General features: G+C 36.0%; 1 protein-coding gene across 1 annotated transcript in view; it reads left to right on the top strand.

Annotated features, from left to right (window-relative positions):
• The window catches only part of SCML2 (Scm polycomb group protein like 2), a 145,810-nt gene that overhangs the window by 3,799 nt on the left and 119,254 nt on the right, over positions 1–22,757 (top strand). The gene's annotated exons all lie outside the window — the stretch shown is intronic.

Here is a 22,757-nt window from a genome sequence, read left to right as displayed (position 1 = left end):
AAGTGCCTTGAAAAGGCTGCACAAATATCAAGTCATTCTGTAGGACATCAGAGTGTCTCCTTTGGTTCATTTAAAGATGGTTGGAATTACATTCTTTATTTTCTTAGTTTGAATATTCTACAGTCGTTTGTTTTGTCTCTGTTCCACTGCATTTAGCACAGTGTTTTGCACTTAGTAATTAATAAATGTTTGTTGAGTTGGACTTGCAGTACCTTTACCGTTTCCAGCCTTAGGAACAGTGAAGTCAGAGATATGACTTCTCTGGAATAGGCATTTATTCCCAAGGATGCTAAAGAGAAATTCTTGAGGCTCTGGCTGCTGCTGTATGTATATCTCTAGTTCTGTTTTTCTAATGCTTACCTTGCCTTTACACCATCTTTGTTCTTGTTACAGTAGTTAATGGTAGTCTGAGGTAATTTCCTGTATTTCTTTCCTCTCTCTCCATATTCCTATTTCTGACTTTCATTTGGCCAACTTGGAAAGTCAGGTTCTAAAGAGCCAGCACTCTTGGCCCCTGACAGAGTTACGAAACTGTCATGAGTAAGTTGGTTACAGCTATATTATGGGTTGGGATTGGCAGTCAAATAAAAGAGGTAAATAGTATCTTTTTGGGTGAATGCATGTGTGTGTGTACTTGAGGTTTTTTTTTGTTTTTGTTTTTGTTTTTTTGCAATTGCCAATCTCTGAAAATTTTTCTTTGTCCAAGATGCCTTAGAAAAGAAGGTTGAGTGATGGTTTTATGAGCTCAGAATTTTGGTTTGGAAGTGAAATGTTGGGTCATTTTGAAAGAAAGGCTTCCAGGATTCCCTGGGCATGGATCTTAAAATTTATTATTCTTTTGTCTTTGGGAAACTGAAAAAAAATCTCTCCCATTTTATGTTAATGTAGCTTTAATGACATGAATATTTTGTTGTAAGAAAAATTTAATTAACTTAAACTTCTCAAAATTTAGAGTGTTTGGATGGAAAGATCTGTCAAAGGAATGTTCCAGGGATCATGTAATCCCATTTCTAATGTAAGTAGAAGTGGTGTGTTACTTAATTTTCAAAAAGCCAGAAATGAAAAATTTGACAATTAGTTACTATCTTTTAGATTGCTTGAGTAGAATTCTTGCCTCTCTTGATTTTTTTCCTTTAACTTGGTTTGTTTTAAAATTTTAGTCTTATAATACCAGATCTTAGAAATTATAAGAATGGTGGTTTGTATGCCCCACTAAACTCATAATTAATCCCATTTGAACTAACATTTGGCATGAAATTAAAATCTTTCAGTCAGTACAAACAAATATTAACTTCTAATTGAATTAATAAATGACACACTTTTTTTTTTGAATAAAGAAGAAAGTATTTTGTAACCTGAATGTAGTTAGACTCATAGTAGTTGATATGTTAATCTTACCAAACTTTATCTTTAGCTTATCTGGGTAAACGTCTTCATTAAACAGGATATAGCGGAAGAGAAAGATAATGAACTTGTTGAGACACTCAGTATTAATAAAATAATAGATTTGAAAGATAGTGCATAACTATCTCAGTAATATTCCATTTGAAAGATAATGCATAACTATTTCAGTAATATTCCAAAATATGATGCAGTATATTTCTCATCTAACTAAAAAAGTTTTTTTTTTCTTCTGTGATGGTAAAAGTAGTTAATTTCATCATCTCTTTTTAGGAGGAGATATGCTTAATACCTGTGTTTCTCTTCTTCAAATACTTGTTTTTAAAATCCTTTGAAATGTCTGTATTTAGCATTTCGGTGCTAACAAACGTATTTTGAATGATTGTAGAAATATTTTAGTTGAGTGATTAGCTGATATCTGTATTAAATGTTGAAGAACTTGACAGGGATCTTTAGTTTTTGAGGCATTACAGATTCAGGTTTATTGCATGCATTTTTATGTGTTGTCTTGTGTGGAGATTGCTATTGTCATTTCTATTATTTCTCCTAGATCTGGTGTTAGAAACCATAAATCTAGACCAATAATGGGGACAAGCTGTAACCTGACCATTTCCTTTGTCAAAATGTTACACAATGAGGTATCTGTAGTAAATTGACATTCCCACCATTCATTTTAGTACTATTTAAGTGTTTGCAGACTTTCTTTACTGAGCTCATGGCTGTATTTTAAAAGAATAGGAATTTACCATTATGAATTAGGATTTAGGTAATTTTTGACTTTCAGTTTTCTATCTTCTAAAATAATTAAGGTTCTTACAAAACATGTAAATTTCACACAAATTGTTTTTAAACTAGTGACAAGCAATTATAAAGAAACAATTTAAATTTGTGGATTTGAATTTTCCAGGTAATTAAATTATTCAAAATAGCTAATTTGTCTAGTGGAATTCACGTTTATTTTGACCTGGGAAAGGTTAAATTTCTTTAGGTTTTCAGAGTTGGCTTGATTTAAATAATATAGATCACTAATCTGAAGGAATTTAAATTCTTATTTAGGAAAACTCAGTGTTTTCTTTACCAATAAAGAATAGTCTTGTTTGTTAAGACCAACAAGTCATGTTTTTGTATATACATATATTTCATTTTTTAGAAGTTATCAAAACAATTATGATTTTTTTCCAATTAAGTTAAATCATTTACACAAGAATACCGAATGATAATTTGATGACGTTATTTATCAAAGCTGTTTTATGTAAATATTTATAAACTAAGTAATTTAGGCTGTAAATCACCTGAAATTCAGTAAGTTAGTGATAGGTTTTAGATAATATTTTCAGCACATTAGTATACCTACAAAAAGAAGGGAAATAGAAATTGTTTTATTTAAATATTATTCTATGGGAAAGGTAGCATGGTACAGTGGAGGGAGACTGCTATACTTGAAGTAGGGAAGACCTACATTCAAATTCTACCTTTGACATTTATTAGCTGTGTGATCATATTCAAGTCACTAAAACACTCTGAGCCCTTAAGCTCCCCAGTTCCCATGTTGTCAAAATTATATAATGCACATTTTCTTCAATAAATTCAATTATTTGAGCAAAACATATGTTATTTAAAATTTATTTATGAACTGCTTTTTGAAAGATGAATTAAAATTTCATTCAGGTCGGTACGTGAAATTCAGACTATTATTTATATAGTCTTTTCTTTGCTTCCAGTTGTTTATTTATTGATTAGAAAGAGGTATACATTTTCTTTGCAGTTCCCAGAAGCTTTTTGTTCAAAAACTGTTTGTTTCTTAATTTAGAATGAATTCAAAAGGAAAATTCTAAGGTACTGTTACTAATTTTTCATGAGTCAGGTGTGTGACTTACACAAGTGTGCTGTTGAGACTTTTAATTTTTTTTTTTTTGGAGCAGGGAGGCAGGGCAGTTGGGGTTAAGTGACTTGCCCAAGGTCACACAGCTAGTAAGTGTGTCAAGTGTCAGAGGCCAGATTTGAACTCAGGTCCTCCTGACTCTAGGGCCGGTGCTCTACTCACTGCGTCACCTAGCTGCCCCAAGACCTTTTAGAAAAGATAGCATCGGGCATATATATGGTGTAGTTGATTCCTAGGTTCTGACTTTTTTATGCGGTTTTATTTTCTTTGTTTTTGATACTGGATCTCCCTATCTTGCCTGTTCTGGGAGTGTAGAGGCCCCACTTCTGTTAGGCATTGAAGGTTTGACTTGTTCCATTTCCAACCTGGCCTGCTTTGCCCCTTTTTCAGGAACTTGGAAGTCCGTTTCTTGTGGGGACTCACCACTTTGTTGCCAGAGTTAGTGCAGACATCTGATGAGCTTTAGCCTTACTGTAGCTGAGAACCCCTCAGCCTCTGCTGGTAGCTGGTAATCCAGTAGCAGGCTAGGGAAGAGAAAGGAGGGGAATAAGCATTTATATAGCACTTACTATGTACCCAGGCATTGTACTAAGTGCTTTTTGCAAATATCTCATTTTATATTCAACAACAACCCTGGGAGGAAGAACTTATTAGTATTTCCATTTTATGATTGGGGAAAGAGGCAAGTGTAGGTTAAGTGACTTGGCCAGGGCCACACAGGTAGTAAGTATCTGAGGTTGGATTTGAACTTGGGTCTAATTGACTCCAGACCACTACTCTATCTTAAGCTACCTAGGGCTACTGCTACAGGCTTGCAACACTATATTAGGTTATACAGTTGATAGTATGGAAGGATGTTTTCTGAATAAACTGTACAGTTTAATATCTTCTGTTGTTTCCTTCACTTATTTTACATGTATGTATGTTTTATGTTCTGAACCAAGCAGTAACCATGTTGTCTTTTGTATGCCCGTTGTTCCTGTGGGGAGAGAGAACCTCAGGGCTGCTCATTTACCTTTGGTTGTCCACCTTAAACCCAACTCTCACCTGTGGCTCCAAGAAACTGTAGCATGTGCAGTGGCCACATTCTAGTGAACCATCTGTGTAGATGGGCTAAAAAACGTTGAGGGTAATTGGGCCATTGGTGAGTTAAAGGGATGTCTACCCCAAGCATGAGAAGACTTCTTCCAATGGCTGTGAAGGCAGCTGAAGCAGGTGCTGTGGAGTGCTTAGAACTTGGTCAGACATTGAAGACACCAGGGTCATCTACTGCACCCTGGGCCACAGCCAGTTGTCTCCAAATATGCAATGGACTTTAAGGACTCTGGAAAAGAATGAGACTGACAACTTTGTGAAACTCTGCCTCACTTAAATCCAATTAACTTGAAAATCAAGATATCACCCCATGACGTCACTGGTTCTCTTTGAAAGGATATATCATTCAAAGGCCAGTATTTCTTCAATTAAAACTATATAACATAACTCATCATTTTTTCAGAAGTTAGATTACTGGCAATGAGCTCAAAAATAAACAGACGGGTCTTCTTGAATATGGGTTGGACCACCCTCAGGCCAGTTGATGTTGAATTGTAGAATAAAGTAACAGTTCAGAAGTAACAGTATATTGAGTTGGAAGGAGTGGAAAACTATATACATACAGGAGTATTGGACCATTTATGGAAGACTAGTTTTGAGTAAGGGTATTACAAAGCATTATAATTAATGATTATGACTACATTTTCAGATAAAATGGTTAAAATAGGAACCAATTTGGGTAGTTAAAGGGATAATTTTTACCTGAAAAATTAATTTGTGTAAATCAGTGTATTCCTAGATGAAGAATAGCTGTGGTTTTAAAAAAATCTGTTTTCTTTTTAATAAAAACTGATTTTTTGGTAGCCTTGTGAGGGTTTATCCCCTCCCTCTTAACAAATTACAGGATAGGTACTAGGAACCAGTTTGCCCTTTCTTAACAGTTAACCCTTAAAAAGGTAGGAAATACTCTTTTCAAAACTTGTAATTCCAGAAACATTTGTGCCTTATGTTTCAATAGATCTTAGCTAAAAAATTGCTTTCATGACTTACAGTGTGATGAATCTATTGAGAATAGTGGAATTTGGATGTAACTTGGAAATTAAGGTGGAAGGAAGTTAGGAGGACATTAATACTTTGAATGAAGTAACTTATTGGAAAAAAAGTACAGTCCACATTATGGCTACATCATCTAATGTAACATAAAGATCATTGTTTAGAAATAAGAGTTAATAATTAGACACTGGTTGAACACATGTTGAAATAATCCTAATCCTTTAATTTTGGAGTCTTAGTCACTTATGAATTCGTCTAGATTGCATAGGCTTTTATTTAGTAATTCTTTGTGGTGATGCAGAGGGGGAATAATAGTTTTGCAGGCAGTAGTAGAAAGTTTCAGATAAATGAAACCAAGCATGAACTCTAGAGTTATGTGATGAAGTAAGTGAGCATTAGAGGAAGTTTCATTTAACTAGAGAAGGATGATGTATATGAGAGTAGATTGCCACTGAACATGATGCTGAACAGTAAATTCGGTAAGTAGTTGTATTCTAGAAGTAGTTTGAAAAAGTAGAAAATGACTGATTTGACCCTACTTTAAATTTAGTCTTAGTCTGTATGGCATCTTTATTGTAGATGATGTTTTTTGTGGGTAAATTTAGATGTAAAGTAATTTTTTTATACATTTATACAGGAAACTATTAGGGAAATAATTTGTGAATTCAAGCTTAATGGAAGGCTTAATTGAACTTGATGCAATTTACTACTGTTTCTCAAGTGCTATACATGTATAGCATTTGACAGATTTGATTTTTCTTGTTTCCTGAAAATGGATTATTTTCATTATATTGAAGAAATATTTTAATATTGCATCTAAGATTCTTCATTAGTTAGAATTTTCCACCTAGTTAAGAACCCTTAATATTGCAGTAAACTGCCATCATTTGACCTTTGAAATGTGCCTTTTCTCTTTGAGCACTAGATTATTTTACAGAAAAAAAATTTCATTTAATTTTGAAATTGGGCTCATTCAATGAAACATGGGAGCTACTAACCAGTATTTGTTATTGGTTCAGTAGATTAGAGGCCTAAAGGATGTGACTTTTTGAAAGTGGAAAAAAAAAATTATTGCCACAGGCAGACTTTTGAAATTTTTATCGAAACTTGCAAAGAATTCTTGATTAGCTCAGTAGACATAAGCTAAGTTTTTATGGTACCTTCAAACAGCTCACTCACTACATCTTAACACCATGCTGGCTGAAAGAGTAGGACTATTGAATCACCAGCTCATTTCCTGAAGCAGTTTGAGTTTTCCTTGACTATCTAACTACTGATCAGGCCTGTCTCTGTTAACTTATTAGTTCTGACAAAGTGACATGACTGCTTTTGTGCTTAAAAAAAAAAAGTGATGATATTGAGAGTGAAGAGCTACTAAACCCTCAGGAGTCTCTGTACCTCTTCCTAGCTCATCCCCATCCTTCCCCCTGTAATTTGGTCTGTGTTGCTATGTCTTAAATACATTTATTGAGATTCAGAATTTTAGGTTTTAAAGTTAAGGATTATGTGTTTTCTACTTAAGTCTAAGGAAGTTTTGTCCATCTGCTGTTTTTTATCCATAGATTGACAAAGCAAAACTGAATCTGACAGTAAATTGATTTCTTCTAGAAGAAGCTACATTAAAAAAAGATACAGATATTTTGACTTTGAAACACTATACTATATTAGTATAAAATGTTCTAGTTAATGTTCTAAATAATGCATGCTGTTTCACAAATATGTTTGGAAGTAATTTCAGCATTTAAATAATCCTTTTAAGTAATTTAAGTAATGCAGTTTCTGGGAAAAGAGGGATGATAATTTAAGCCAGCAAACATTTATTAAATACCTATAGGATACCATGCACTATTCTAGGTGTTGGGGACAAAAGTAAAAACGTCCCTCCTTCTTCAAAAGGACTTAGTTCTATTGGGGGGTTTTGTTGTTGAAAACATACATGCAGGTAAAGGTTATGCAAAGTAATTTGGAGAAGAAAAGAGCAGAGCAATTGTAGGAATCAAGGAAAGTTTCATTAGGAGGGGTCCCCTGAGCTAAAGCTGGAAGGAAGACTACATATTAAGTATGCATAGTTGTATCTGATAGAGGGCAAAAAGGTCTTCAGACAAAATGTTTGTGATGTTTGAGGTGAGAGAGATTACTATTAACTGGGGAAATTAGAGAAGGCTTTTGGAGGAGATGACACTTGTCTATGGAGGTGAATACCCAGAAATCTGACAGCAACTCAGAAGAATGAACCCAAATTATGTTTAAGAGGCTGGGTCCCTTGGGGAGGTAGCAGATTATTATGGAAATGTGGCTAGTAATTTAGAACAGCGTGGAGCAGGTGCTTTTGGTACATAGGCATGCCTGTATGCCATCTGAGTTAGAAGGATTCATAAGGTGCCCTGAAAAAAATATGGCCAGTGCAGCCAAAGTGTATTAAAATACACTAAATTCCCTAGCCTATCTAAGTTAGAAAAGGAAACTAATAAAGAAGACAATCCAGAAATGGATAACGCAGAAGGATCACATGGTTTGGCACTTGTTTCCAAAAGTGAATCATGATTGTTAAGTATTAAGAAATTCAATGTGTCTTGCTGGTTGTGAACTTTTTCCATCTTGATTCTGTCATCACTGGATTAGCTGCCTTTCCAACTTATATATCACTTGCAATTTTGATAAGCATCTCATCTATGCCTTTTTTGAAGTTATTGATAAAAGTGTTGAACCTGAGCATGGCTGAGGAAAGAAGCTTATGATATTCTTAACACATAGTAATTGTGTGTTAAATCATGATTGAGTCTTTGATTGTTCTAGGAGCAGTCGTTCAACCAAATCCAAATACTGTACGATTATTTTATCCTCAAGGATACCTTGACAACTTTGTTAGGTATCTGTCCGAAATCCAGGTATTTTACTAACTGTACAGTATTTGCCTGATCTACCAGTCTTTTTTAACACGGTCAAAAAAGGTAGTAAGATAGGCTCTTGTGATTTGTTCGCATAACTCATGCTTCTGAGTGGTCACGATCCATCCCTTTTTAATAATCAGGTTTAGTTAAGCTTATTGCCTGCCTTTTGAAGGATCCATCCTTTTTCTCTTTTTGAAAATTGGCTAGTGCCAGTCTTCAGTCATTTTCTATTTGATACATTCAAGATTGTGTAGACAGTGGTTGAACAATCACATTCACAGGTTCATTCAGTACCCTAAGATATAATTTATTAGAGGCAGGCAGCTAAATGTTCTGTTTTTATCTCTTTACTTATAACCCATCCCTGTCTCTCTCAGTGGATGACTTCCTGCTTTATTGAGAAAATGAGAACATCAAGGAAAGATAGGCAAGGTACCCTAGACTAAAATACTTCAGGGGAAGTCAGTCCAAATCTCAAGAATGATATTCTGAGACTCTAATGAAATAGTTCTGTTGAGGAAAAAAATTGGATTTATCTGAAAGGGACAAAGTTAATGCAACTCACTATTCAACTTGGATGAAAAAGATATACACAGAAGATAGAAGCCAGACTAGTCCAGCCACCCAACTAACTCCGAATATTCACAGCATTATCCTCATCTACTGTAGGCCAATGAGGTTGACTTGGATTACTGGGGATATTCTTGAAAGAATTATTAAAAAAGGCAGTTGGCAAGTACCTAGAAAGGAGGTAATGGTTACAGAGAATCAGCACAGCTTCATCAAACAAGTCAAAACAAACTAAAGCCCCTTTACTTTTTTGACAGGGTTACCAAATTAGTAAATATAGTTTGCCTAGACTTTAGCCAAGCTTTTGATAAAATATTGCATTCTTGTTGAGAAGATGGAGAAATAGGGATTAGATGGTAACATAGATGGATTCAGAGATAGTTGGGTGGCCAAACTCAGAGTTAATGTGGCTGGTCTCCACTGGTTGGCCCTATGCAATTTAAAATATTTATCAATGGCCTTGACAAAGGAATAAATGATATATTCATCAAATTTTTAGATGAAGTAGAATTGGGAAGAAAAGCCAACATGTAGGATGACAGAGTCAGTATTCCAAAAGGATATATCTAGGCTCTAGGTGAGCCTAGAACATTGAGTTGAGTCTAATAAGTTGAAATTCAATTAGGATGAATGACTTGCTCTTGGATACAAAAAATCAACTCCACAAAATTTGGAGAGATACGGATAGGTAACACTTGTTTTGAAGAGTATCCGGGGTTTTAGGGGAGTGCAAGCTCAATAAGAGTCTGCAGTTTGGCACAGCAGCCAAAAAAGTCAACATGCTCTATACTAGGAGGCACATAGCTTCTAGGAAGAGGCTGGTGATAATCTCACTGTGCTATGCCTCTGTTGGACTTCATTTGGAGTGTTGTTTTCGGTTCTGGGAGCCATGGTTTGAGGATGTTGACGAACTGGAGGGTGTCCAGAATGTGGCAGCCAGAATGGTGACAGACCTGGACTTCATGATATATGAAACTTGGTTGAAGGAACTGGGAGTGTTTAACCTGGAGAAAAGAAGATTCAGGGAGGACTTGGTAGTTTTACTCAGGTAGTTCAAGAGCTGTTTACATGGAGAAGGGATTAAATTTGACTTGACTTGAGAGGTGGTGGGTTCCCCTTTGGAGGTCTTGGGCACAGGCTGGATTGTCATGTGTGCTATTGTGGGGATTTCTTCAGGTATAGGTTGGCCAAGATTACTGCTAAGATCCCTATTAATTCTTAACTTGTGATTTTTGTGTTATTACTACATACCTTAAAACTAACCCATCTAAATCTCCACCCATTTTTTCTCTCCTGCCTTTGATGCATAGGTGGGGATCCTCTTCTAGACAGGGCTACCCCTCTATTTGTGCCTTCCATCCCTTAAAGGAAATTTGTCACATTGCCCCCCCCCCCTCCCCCCTCCCCAGACACAGATACCCTTCCCATATACACTTAATCTCAGTCTCAATTTCTCTCTCTCCCTTTCCCTCTTCCCTCCACCTCTTTCTTCCCCTCTCCCCCCCCCATTTTTCATTTCTCATCCTTTCTTATCTCTGCCTATTTACTGGCTTCCTCAGGGTTACCTACAGACATGGTCAGGGTTGCCTCACCTTTAAAAATCTCTATTTGGCTCTAGTATCTCAAGTTACCTTTCTCATTATTTCTGTTCACTGCCAAATTTCTAGAAAGAATTTGTGTCTATACTCATTGGTTCTGCTTCTTATCTCCCATTCATTTATGAAACCTTTGCAAACCTAGTTCCAGACTTCACCATTCTGTTGAAACTGCTTTTTCCAAGGTCACCAAGGCTCTCTTAACTGTTAAACCTTTTTTCTGTCTTCTTCTTCCTTGATTTCTTTGCAGTTTTACATTGTTGGCTACCTTCCCCCCCCCATACTTCTGTCGTCCCTTGGCTTCTTTTGACACTTTTGTCTCTTGATCCTCCTCCTAACTTTTTTTTAGTTGGTTTTGCTGGATTTATCCATCTCCTTCCCCTAAGCATGGTTCAAACCCGTTCCCTACCCCCCCAACTCCACTCCTGTGCTATCCTGTCTCCTTCTTTACACTCTCTCCCTTAGGTTCAATTGTCTCTATATACCTAACACTCTAAAATCTATATATCCACCCTGAATCTGTTTTATGAATTTCAGTTGCACATCAACAACTGCCTGGTGGATATTCTGTAGGCACCTTAAACTCGAATTGTACAAGCAGAACTGATTATCTTTACTTCTAAACCAGGGGTTCCTAGACTTTTTTTTTCTCATGGACTTCTTTGGAAGTCTGGTGAAGCCTCTAGACCTTTTCTCAGGCTAATGTTTTTAAATGCATTGAAATGTGTGTGTGTGTATCTCTTTCTCTCTCTCTGTCTCTTTTATCAATTCCATGTGTTTAGTTTTCTATACAGATGACTTTCAGATCTACTATACTATCATGTCCCCAACTCTTACTCTCTGTCTCTCTCTCTCTCTTTCTCTGTCTCTCTTTTTGTCTCTCTCTCTCTCTTTTGTGTGTGTGTGTGTGTGTATGACTACAAAGGAAACCAATTATGTTGAAATTATCAAAATATATTTCAAAAGTTCATGGACCAAGTTCCAGTTCCAAAACTACCCCTCTCAAGCTTACTTTTTTCTGTTTAGCATTGCACTACACTTTTAGTCAGTCAGATTCCTAACTTTGCAGACACCTTTGACTCTTCTCCCTTCCATACCCCTAGTTGTCAAGTTTTGTGGTCTATCTTTTTACCTATATGGCCACCGTTATATTTAGCGTAAGGTCTCACCAACTCTTGCCAAGAATATCATAATAGTATATAATAGTAGAATGAAAATGCCTTTTTTTGTTTGTTTTGTTTTTGTATCCCCATTGCTTAGCACCGTTCTTGGTACAGTTAATTGATTAAATAGGCTCCTAATTGATTTCTGTTAAAAGGATCACTTGTGCAGGTAGAGAGGTCTTGACAAGGAGAAAGGCCATCTCATGTGAGATGGTTGAAGAAGAGAGGGTCAGAAGGCATTTGGGTATTGTGAATTAAGGAGGAGGAGATAAGAGGGAGCTCTCTGTCAAGTTGCTTCCGATTTTTTCAGTAAAATATGAGGCGCGGTTTTAAGCTGAAAGGAGCCATGAGAGGTTTGAGGAGGGATAAAAAGATGTGGAAAAGCTGCTGTAAAAAGTGGGATATAGTGAATTGATATGGGAGGTGTAGAAAGGTTGCCTAGTGACAGAGAGGGCTCAGATGTGTTGTATAACAATTTTGTAGTTGACTCAGAAGTTCTGACATGGTAAATTTTCTCTACTTTTGATCATCACTGAGTGTATAGGAGCAAAGGTTGTTGTTAGTGGGAGTCATCTAAGGCTGAGGCTTGGCAGGTACAGTCAACAATATGATAAGGGGGCCAGGGACTTGAGAAGAGGATAAAGAGGTTAAACTAGATCAGCAAGGGGTTAAGATGGGAAAAAGAGGAGACAATGGCTAGTACAAAGGAGATGGCCTGGGAGAGAATTGAGGGGTCAAGAGACTGGAGGTCACAGTGTGGACTAAGATTAAGGTTTGGTAAGGGAAGACAGAGAGAAAGGTGAAAAGCCTATAAAGGGATTTTAGAATTTTTGAATATGGAAGTGTGGTGCATTTGTGGGTAATAGCAAGATCAAAAGCATGAACATCTTTGTGTTGTGGCTGAGATGAGGTGGATAAGTAGGTCTTGCAAAGTGAAGAGATTGAGGAACTGAGGGGTAAGAGTGAGAGCGCGTCAATACATATGTTCAGATTTCATATTATGAAGACTAGAGTTGGGGAGTAGAGAATTGTGAGCTTGGTACTGAACTCATTGAAGAAGAAAAGGGAATGACCTGGAGGTCTGTAGACAACAGTTACTAGGATTTTGATTCCGTGGTAGATTTAAATTTCATGAACTTCAAAGATGGAGAGGTCACTGAGTGATGAAGGTAGGGAGAGAACATAGAAGATGCAGGAGGGTGCAAGGATTATTCCAGTTACCCCTCCTAGACCAGTGAACTGAGGGGAGTACAACAAGTACTGGAAAGGGTGGCTGGAAAGGGTCTTGGGGAGTGGGAGGAGCCAGATTTCAGTGATTGCTAGAAGATGGAAGGAGTGGGAGAGGAAAAGATTTGGATGAGGGAAGTTTATTGCCTATGGAACAGGTATTCCAGAGGGCATAGTGGAAGGGGTAGGTGGTGTTTGATTGGGACTTTGGGATGGGAGGATTGAGGGGGAGAGAAATGGAGTATTGCGTGGGAATGGCATTTGGATAGTGACCTAGAGGGGTTCAGAATCGCTAGGATGCATAGGGTAAGACCAGGTGTGGGAATGTTCGCCATCAAGTTGAAGGTACTACTTTTACAAGAGGAGGCTGGAGATGAGTCGAAGGAGATGTATAGATGAGATGAAAGCGCGTTGTCCCAGTTGGTCAGATGAGAGGCTCATTTTACTATTCCTCTTTCCTGTAAAGGCTGAAGATGAGGCAGGAGGCAGCTTTGCAGGAGATGGAAGTTCCTCTCCTCACCAACTTAGCTCTTTTCTTTCCCCCTCAATGCACAGTCATAGCAGGAGATTGAAGGCTTGAGGTCCAAGAGAAGGTTGCTCCTTTTCATACCAGTCTCTCCCATGTTGCGTTATTCTTTATACCACACATTTTCTCATCACCACTGGGAGATCAGGCTGACACCAGGAACTGGGAGTTGTCTTGCATGCCTCTAGACCTTCAGTGACTTTTCCTCAGGGGACACGTGCAGCAGGAGAGGACACATTCAGATCACAGGAAATGTCTTGCTCCTCTTCTCACCTGAGGCTGTGTAGATCCAGCAGGTGCAGCAGGAGGTGAAAGTTGAGTTGACACAGATAGAAGTTCTGCCATTAGCAGCCTCCCATAGGGGACAGTTGAAGGCATTAGAGGAAGGTCTGTCACCTCTTCTCCTAGACCATCCCCTACATCATTGTTGCTAAGAGGATCCTAGATGATGATGTGGAGTTTTCCCAGAAACTCAGACTTCCTTAAATCTTGCTGTGTTCCAAGCAAGCTAACTAGCAGACTTGCCAGCTCCCACAAATGAAAGGGACTATATGATAGAGTGTGTTGGTTCCTTTTGGATCCTGAGTGAGAACCTGATATAGAACACTCATGCTGTGGTAAATCAGTTTTTGGAGGCTTGGCCACGTCTGTTTATGATAAAATAGGCCAGATGGAAAGGGCTACTGACCTGGGTGACCATCGCCGGCCTTGTGGAAGACTGGTTGCATGACAGTGGCTAGAGAGTATACCTTGTATTAACTGTGGCTGACTTGCACTCACCACCTAACCGTGAAATTCCGTATAGAGGGAGAATCACTCATGGACTGGCTAGTCAACCTCCACAGGTGAGTGGAGAATGTAGTAAGGCCATCCACTTTCTATCCTTGAAACAGTGGCCTCTCATCACCCATCTTGCAACCCATCTTTTATCTGAACCTTAAGGTTAAACTGCTGAGTTGTTGTAAGTCTTGGCAATGGTGGAGTCTGGAGGCTCTGCAAGCTCTGAGGGCTTCATTTCTAGAGACAGCAAGCACCATGCTCTTCCTGATCCCACACAACCTTTGTGGCAGTCAAAACAATTGATAGGTGTTCAGTAGAGTCTTGAGCAGATGCTGATCCAGAAAAACAAACCTTCCTGGGTTCAAGTGTATGAAAATTGCAAGGTTCTTAGTCCAAATATAAAACTCTTTCCTTTCTTCCCATATACAGGGAATTTGGTTGGCTGGTGTAGCACAATCTGTCCACCATCTGGGGGCTTGAGGAATGTTACCCTTCTCTGCTTCTGGTCCTGTCAGATGTGTTGCTTAGTCCCCTTGGCTGTATGTTAGCTGTATGTCCCCTTTTAGTCAAAGTCTTCAGCTGGATAATTCTTTGCATGTGATAGGTTTAAATTATTCTTGAATCACACACCAATGGAGGATAGTTCTGACATAGATTAAACTCTCTGGGTTGAGATCTTACTCCTGCCTTTGCTCTTGTTAGCTGCTATGAGGACTGGTATATTTATCCCTCTGAGCTTCACAGAGACTGATAGGAGAGGCAAAGCCTGAGTTAGTTGTGGCTAGGGAGAAAGCCTATTATTAAAAGGAGGAGAATTAACTGAACACATGGATAAAAAGTATAAACATGCTTGGTAGTTGAATATAGTCATCTGAAACAGGAACCAAAACGATTACAATTACAAGTCATTGCAACTTTAGGTAACTAATTCTTTTTAAAATTATAATAGGAATTAAATTATTTAGAAAGTTTAGTTATTTGAATAGTGTATGAACTTGTTCTGCCCATCCACTTAATTTCAGCCAAGTGAATCTTTTCAGTTCCTGTGTTTTATTGTGTTGTAGGAAGTTTCTTATTATTAACTGATAGATTTCATTTTATTTTATTTAGCATTTACATGTGTATTTTGGTGGGTACATTTTTTTCTTCTCTTATCTCCTTTACCTCTCTTTTATTATCTTCCTCTTTAGACATCTGGCCCATCATTTACTCCTCATTCACCTTTGGTTCCCTCTCTTAGTCCAGACATTACTCTTTTAAGTACTGGATCCTCCTCCTCTTCCTGCCCTGAATGACAACTGATTAAGCATTTCCCACGCTTATACACAAAAAAGTTACTAGATGTGAGATTTTATGAGTGCCTGTTGAGTTTAAACTCTAATTTTAATTTTATAGCTAATTTCTGGCCTAGTTTTTCTGTTTTTGCAAATTCATACTTATTTTTTCTGCATTTTGAAGAAGTTAAGAGTTGTCTTTTTAGGTCTTCTCTTTCTTGATTTTTTCAGTCTTTGCCTCTGACTGGAAAGAATTTTTTTACAAAAGTAAAAGCATAAGAGGTGGGATGAGAATTGTATAAGACATATACAAAATAAAAAATTGACTTGGTTACTGTCTTTACACATCCTTGTTAAGAGAATAAAAAGAAAATTAAAAAAAAAATTTAAACCCTAATTGTCCAGTGTATATCCTTGCTAACAAGAACTAACACTGGAGTAACTTTTAGTTAGTAACCGCAAGCAGTTGTTTCTGAAATATGAATACTTGATTACTTTAAAATGAAACTTTTAATAGCAAAAAATTTAGCATTTAGATCATCATCTAAGTATTCCAGATGAGTTAGACTAATGACTGTTATTGTTAGGTTGTAATATTTATTGCAGCATTAAGTATAATGTAAGAAAAATAAAAAAAATTGGTAAATAATGAATGCTCTATTGAAATTATATACTCAGGGGGCAGCTAGGTGGCCATTAGGTGGTAGAGTGGATAGAGCATTGGCCCTGAAGTCTGGAGGAACTGAGTTCAAATTTGGCCTTAGGTACTTACTAACTATGTGACCCTGGGCAAGGCACTTAACCCCTATTGCCCCTCCCTTCCCAATTATATACTCAGAAAGGCAACCCACTCTGAATTGTTCTTATTGCACAGCTTAAAAAAGAAAAGCTTTCAAGTGTTTTGTAATAAGTTAAAGAATTTGAATTTAAGGATCAAATTAGTTTTAGTATATTCTTTCCTTTCCTTTTCCTTGCTCTGTACTGATGGTTACTTTAACATTATTCATGTTATTTTTTCCCATTTTTATATAGTACTTGCACTTTTATTGAATTCATTCTCCCACTACCTTCGAAGAATAAAGTTGGAATATTTTTTGGTCTTATCTGTAGATGATTGGATTATCAGTCTTATCAATAATTTCCGTGACCTTAAAAATGTAGTGTTCTTCTGGTTCTGTTCATTTTACTTTGCATGAATTCACATAAGTCTTTCCAGGTTTTTCTGAAATTATCCTGTCATTTAAAATTTTTTTAAAAAATTTCTTTTATTCTGAACTTAAGAAATAAAGCAACCATTTCCATAACATAGTAGAATAGCAGGAAAGATGATTGTACATAAAATTGCAAATCTCTTACGTACAACTTGCTATTCCTTTTAAATACATAATAAAGTTATAAACTTGTTTTCTTCTTTTTTTCCTCCTCTCCACCTCTCTGCCCTAGAGATAGCTATCATTAGACACACATGTGTATATATGTAAAACCATTCTGTACATAATTACATTCTATTTATCTGTTCTTTTTCTGGATGTATACAGAGACTTCCTTCATATGTCCTTTGTAGTTAATTTGGGTATTTATAATAGTCAAGATGACCTAGTCACTCAAAGTTCTTAAAACAATATTGCTCTTACTGTATATAATATTCTTTTGGTTCTGTTCATTTTATTCTTTATGATTTCATGCAAGTTTTTAAGATCTTCGAGCTCATCATTTCTTATAACAGTAGTATTCCAACACAATCATATACTACAAGTTGTTCAGCTATCCCTAATTGACAGGTGACCCTGCCATTTCCAGTTCTTTGCTACCACAAAGAGGGCTGCTATAAATATTTTTGTACAAATAGGTCCTTTTCCTTTTTCTTTTCTCTCTTTGGGATAGAGACCTAGTAGTGATATTTCTGAGTCAAAGGATATGCATAGTTTTATAGCCCTTTTGATACAGTTCTAAGTTGTTCTTCAGAATGGTTGGACTAGTTCAGGGCTGTCCAACCTTAGGTTTTTATTGAAATAACAGACAGTATATTTTTATTTGCCATTTTAGTGAGAGCTCTGCAGTAGCTCAGCTTCGTTTACTGAAGCATTTATGTAAATTTCTATGCTCGTAGGCGGGCAGCATAAATTGCACTGTGGGCTGCTCACAGGGTGCATTTTGGACAGCCCTGCCTGGACTAGTTCACAACTCCACCAGCAGCAGTATATATACATACGTACATATCCAATTACATGTAAAAATAACTTTTAACATTGGTTTTTGAAAAAATTTTGAGTTCCAAATTATCTCTCTCCCTCCCATACCTACTCCCTCCTTGAGAAGACAAATTATTTGATACAGATTATACATATACAATAATGTAAAACATTTCCATAGTAACCATGTTACAAAGAAAAAACACACACACATACACACACACACACACACACACACACACACACACACACACAAAACCAAGAAAAATAAAGTGAGAAAGTATGCTTTGTTATGGATTCAGACTCCCTTCAGTTCTTTTTTTGGAGATGGATAGCATTTTTCATAGTAAGTCCTTCAGAATTATCTTGTAATATTATACTGTTAAGAATAGCTAAGTCATTCACATTGATCATTGTACAGTATTGCTGTTACTGTGTATAGTGTTCTGGTTCTGCTTACTTCACTTTGTATCAGGTCATAAAAGTCTTTCCAGGTTTTTTGAAACCCTCCTGTTTGTCATTTCTTTTTTTAAAATATTTTTTTCCAATTACATGCAAAGCATTTTTAATATTCATTTTTAAAAACTGAGTTCCAGATTTCCTCCCTCCTTCCTTGAGAATGCAAGCAATTTGACATAGATTATACATGTGTAGTACTGGAAAATATATCTCCATATCAGTCATGTTGTGAAAGAAAACACAGACCTCCCCCACACCTCAACAAACCCCAAGGAAAAAGTTTTTAAAAGTATGTTTTAATCTGTGTTCAGAATCCATCATTTCTTTCTCTGGAGGTGGATAGCATTTTTTCATCATTGGTCCTTTGGAATTGTCTTGGATCATTATAATGCTTAGAATAGCCAAATCATTCACAGTTGATCATTGTACAGTATTGCTGTTACTGTGTACAATGTTCTCCTGTTTCTGCTCACTACACTTTGCATCAGTTCATGTAAATCTTTACAGGTTTTTCTGAAACCATCTTGCTCACCATTTTTTATAGAACAATAGTATTCCATCACAATCATATGCCGCAGCTGGTTTAGTTATTCCCCATTTGATGGGCATCCGCTCAATTTCCAGTTCTTTGTCACCACTGAAAGGGCTATAAATAATTTTGTACATATAGGTCTTTTAGAAAAAATCTCTTTAGGATACAGATCTAGTTAGTGGTATTATTGCTAGGTCAATGCACAGTTTTATTGCCTTTCAGGCATAATTCCAGATTGCTCTCCAGAATGATTGGATCAGTTTTACAACTCCACAAACAATGTATTAGTGACCCTATTTTTCCATATCCCCTCTAAAATTTATCATTTCCCTTTTCTGTCATATTAGCCAGTCTGATAGGTGTGAGGTGTATCTCATAGTTGTTTTAATTTACATTTCTCTAATCAGTAGTGATTTAGAGCATTTTTCATGTGACTATAAATAACTTTGGTTTCTTCTTCTATAAACTGCCTGTACATATCCTTTGACCATTTATCAAACAGGGAATGCCTCATTTTCTTATAGATTTAACTCAGATTATAATTTGAGAAATGAGGTTTTTATCAAAGAAACTTGCCGTAGAATTTTTCCTCCGGTTTTCTGCTTTCCTTCTAATCTTGACTGCATTGAATATTTTTGTGCAAAACATTTTTAATTTAATGTAATCAAAATTATCCATTTTACTGCCTGTAATTCCCTCTATCTCTTGTTTGGACATAAACTCTTCTCTTATCAATACATCTGACAAGTACATTTTTCCATGCTCCCCTAATTTACTTATACCAATCATGTACCCATTTTGACCTTATCTCACTATACAGTGTGAGATTTTGGTATATACCTAGTTTCTGCCAAACTGCTTTCTAGTTTTCCCAGCAGTTTTTAGTCAGATAGTGATTTCTTGTTCCAAAAATCTTAGATCTTCGGCTTTTTCAAACACTAGATTACTGTGGTCATTTGCTACTGTGTATCGTGTGCCAAATATATTCCATTGATCTGCCACTGTATTTCCTAGCTAGTACCAGATTATTTTAATGTTTACCATTTTGTGATACAATTTGGGATCGGGTACTGCTAAGTTATCTTATTTCACTTTTTTTTCGCTGATTCCCTTAACATTCTTGATGTCTTGTTCCTATAGATTAGTTTTATTATTTTTTCTAACTCTGTAAAATAATTTTTTGAGTAATTTGGTGTGGCATTGAGTAACTAAATCAATTTAGATAGAATTGTTGTTTTTATTATATTGGTTCAGCCTACGCATGAGCAATGAACATTTCTCTGATTGTTTAGATTTGACTTTTATTTGTGTGAAAAATACTTGTCTAGGCAAGTAGACTCCCAAGTTTTTAATATTGTCTGCTGTTATTTTAAGTAGAATTTCTTTTTCTATCTCTTCCTGCTGGGTTTTCTTGGTAGTTTATAGAAATACTGATTTAATATCTTGCAGCTTCGTTGAAGTTGTTAATGATTTCAACTAGTTTTTTAGTTGATTCTCTAGGATTCTCTAAATATAACATCATATTGTCTGCAGTGATAGTTTTGTTTTCTCATTGTTTATTTTTATTCCTTCAGTTTCTTTTTCTTGTCTTATTGCTATAGCTAGCATTTCTAGTACAATATTGAATAATAGTGGTGATAATGGGCATCCCTGCTTCACCCCTGATCTTATTGGAAAGGTTTCTAGCATATCCCCATTACAGATAATGCTTGCTGATGGTTTTAGATAGATACTATTTATTTTAAGGAAAGCTCTGTTTATTATAATGCTCTCTAGTATTCTAGTAGGAATGGGCATTGTAGTTTGTCAAAAGACTTTTCTGCATCTGTTGAGATAATCATATGATTTTTGTTGTTTTTGTTATATTGTCAGTTATGCTGATAGTTTTCCTTATATTTAACCACTCTTATGTTCGTGGTATAAATCCCACCTGGTCTTGATCTTTGTTATATGTATTTGTGGTATATTGCTGTAGCGTCCTTACTAGTATTTTATTTAAAAATTTTACATTGTTATTCTTTGGGTAAATTGGTCTATAGTTTACTTTCTCCATGAAATCAACACTGTATTTGTCTCATAAATGAAATTGGTAGGACTTGTTCTTTGCCTGGTTTTCCAAGTAGTTTATACAGTATTGGAATTAATAGTTCTTTAAATGTTTGGTAGCACTCACTTGTGAATCCATCTGGTTGTGGGGCTTTTTTTCTTATGGATCTCATTTATGGCTTGTTGAATTTTTTCTAAGATAGGGTTATTTAAGTATTCTGTTTTCTGTTAATCTGGGTAATTTATGTTTTGTAGGTGGCACAATGTGGGGCTTAAAGTCAGGAAGACTTACCTTCTTGAGTTCAAATATGACTTTGGACACTTAGAAGCTATATGACCCTGGGCAAACAAGAGACCCTTTTTGCTTCTGTTTCCTCATTGTAAAATGAGTTAGAGAAGGAAATAGCAAACCACTCCATTATATTTGCAAAGAAAACCCAAATAAGGGTTGTGAAGAGTTGGACATGATGGAAAAATGACTGAACAACAACAAAAAAATTCATCCATTTCTCTTAGATTGTCAGATTTTTTTGGCATGTAATTGGGCAGATAACTTCTAATAATTATTTTAATTTCATCTTCATTAATGGTGAATTTACCCTTTCTATTTTTGATACTGGTAATTTGGTTTTCTTTTTTTTTTAAAGATTAAATTAACCAGTATGATTCATAAAACCACCTCCTAGCTTTATTAGTTCAGTGGTTTTCTTATTTTCAGTTTTATTAGTATTTTTATTTGGTGTTGAGGATTCCCATTTTTGTGTTTGTGGATTTTTAATTTGTTCTTTTTCTGGTTTTTTAATTTGTATGCCCAATTCATGGATTTGCTCTTTGTCACTTTTATTGATGTATGCATTTAGAGAAATACGTTTTCCCCTAAGCATTCCTTTGGCTTTATCCCACAAATTTGGGAATGTTGTTTCATTATCATCCTCTTCAATGAAATTATTGTTTTTATGATTTGTTCTTTGATCCACTTATTCTGTAGAATTACATTATTTAGTTTCCAGTAAGCTTTTTTTTTTTTTTTTTGGCAAAGCAGTCAGGGTTAAGTGACTTGCCCAGGGTCATGCATTTCAAATGTCTGAGGCTGGATTTGAACTCTGATCCTCCTGACTCCAGGGCTGGTTCTCTATTCACTGTGCCACCTGGCTCCCCCTCCCCTGCAATTAGCTTATAATCTGTGCTTCTACAACATTTCATTAAGTATAATTTTTATTGTATTATGATCTGAAAAGGGTATATTTAGTATTTTTGCTTTTCTGCATTTGATTGTGACTTTTATATGCCTCAGGCATAGTCATTTTTTATTACAGTGTCATGTATAGCTGAGAAAAAGGTATACTCCTTTCTATTCATATTCAGTTTTCTCCAGAGGTCTTTCATAGTTAGCTTTTCTAATATTTTATTAATTTTATTTACTCCTGTTAAAAATTTATTGTTAGGTTTATTTAGCTCTGAGAGGGAAAAGTCTAGTATTTACTATTTCCTCTTGTAATTAATTTAACTTTTCCTTTAGGAATTTGGATGCTATGCCATTTGGTGCATACATATTTAGTATTTATATTAATTGTAATTCATTGTCTGATTCATTTTTAACAAGATGTGGACATCTAAAAATTTAACAAATCTTGACTTTTTTTGACTCTTTACTACAATTTTTTTTATTACTCCTATTAATTTATTTTTAGTTTTCAACTTTCACTTCCACAAGATTTTGAGTTCCAAATTTTCTCCCCATCTCTACCCTCCCCCCACCCCAGTGTGCATTCTGATTACCCCTTCCCCCAGTCTGCCTTCCCTTCTATCAGTAACCCCTCCACCTTCCCTTATCCCCTTCCCTTCTGTTTTCCTGTAGGACAAGATAGATTTCTATACCCCATAGCCTGTGTATCTTATTTCCCAGTTGCGTGTAAAAACAGATTTTAACATTTGTTTTTAAAACTTTGAGTTTCACATTCTCTCCCCTCCTCCCTCCCCACCCACCTTCATTGAGAAGGCAAGCAATGTGGTCATGCAAAACACTTCCATAACAGTCATGTTGTGAATAGTTTTCAAGAAGTCAAGATTCAGATTTTGATCTTGGTTTTCATCAAAATTTTAAAGTAAAAACTTGTATCCCTTTTTTCCC

The sequence above is a fragment of the Trichosurus vulpecula genome, chromosome 2, assembly GCF_011100635.1.
Source record: "Trichosurus vulpecula isolate mTriVul1 chromosome 2, mTriVul1.pri, whole genome shotgun sequence".
Classification (NCBI taxonomy): Eukaryota; Metazoa; Chordata; class Mammalia; order Diprotodontia; family Phalangeridae; genus Trichosurus; species Trichosurus vulpecula.
The sequence above is the reverse complement of the archived record's forward strand: the minus strand, read 5'-3'. Positions and strand labels throughout refer to the sequence as shown.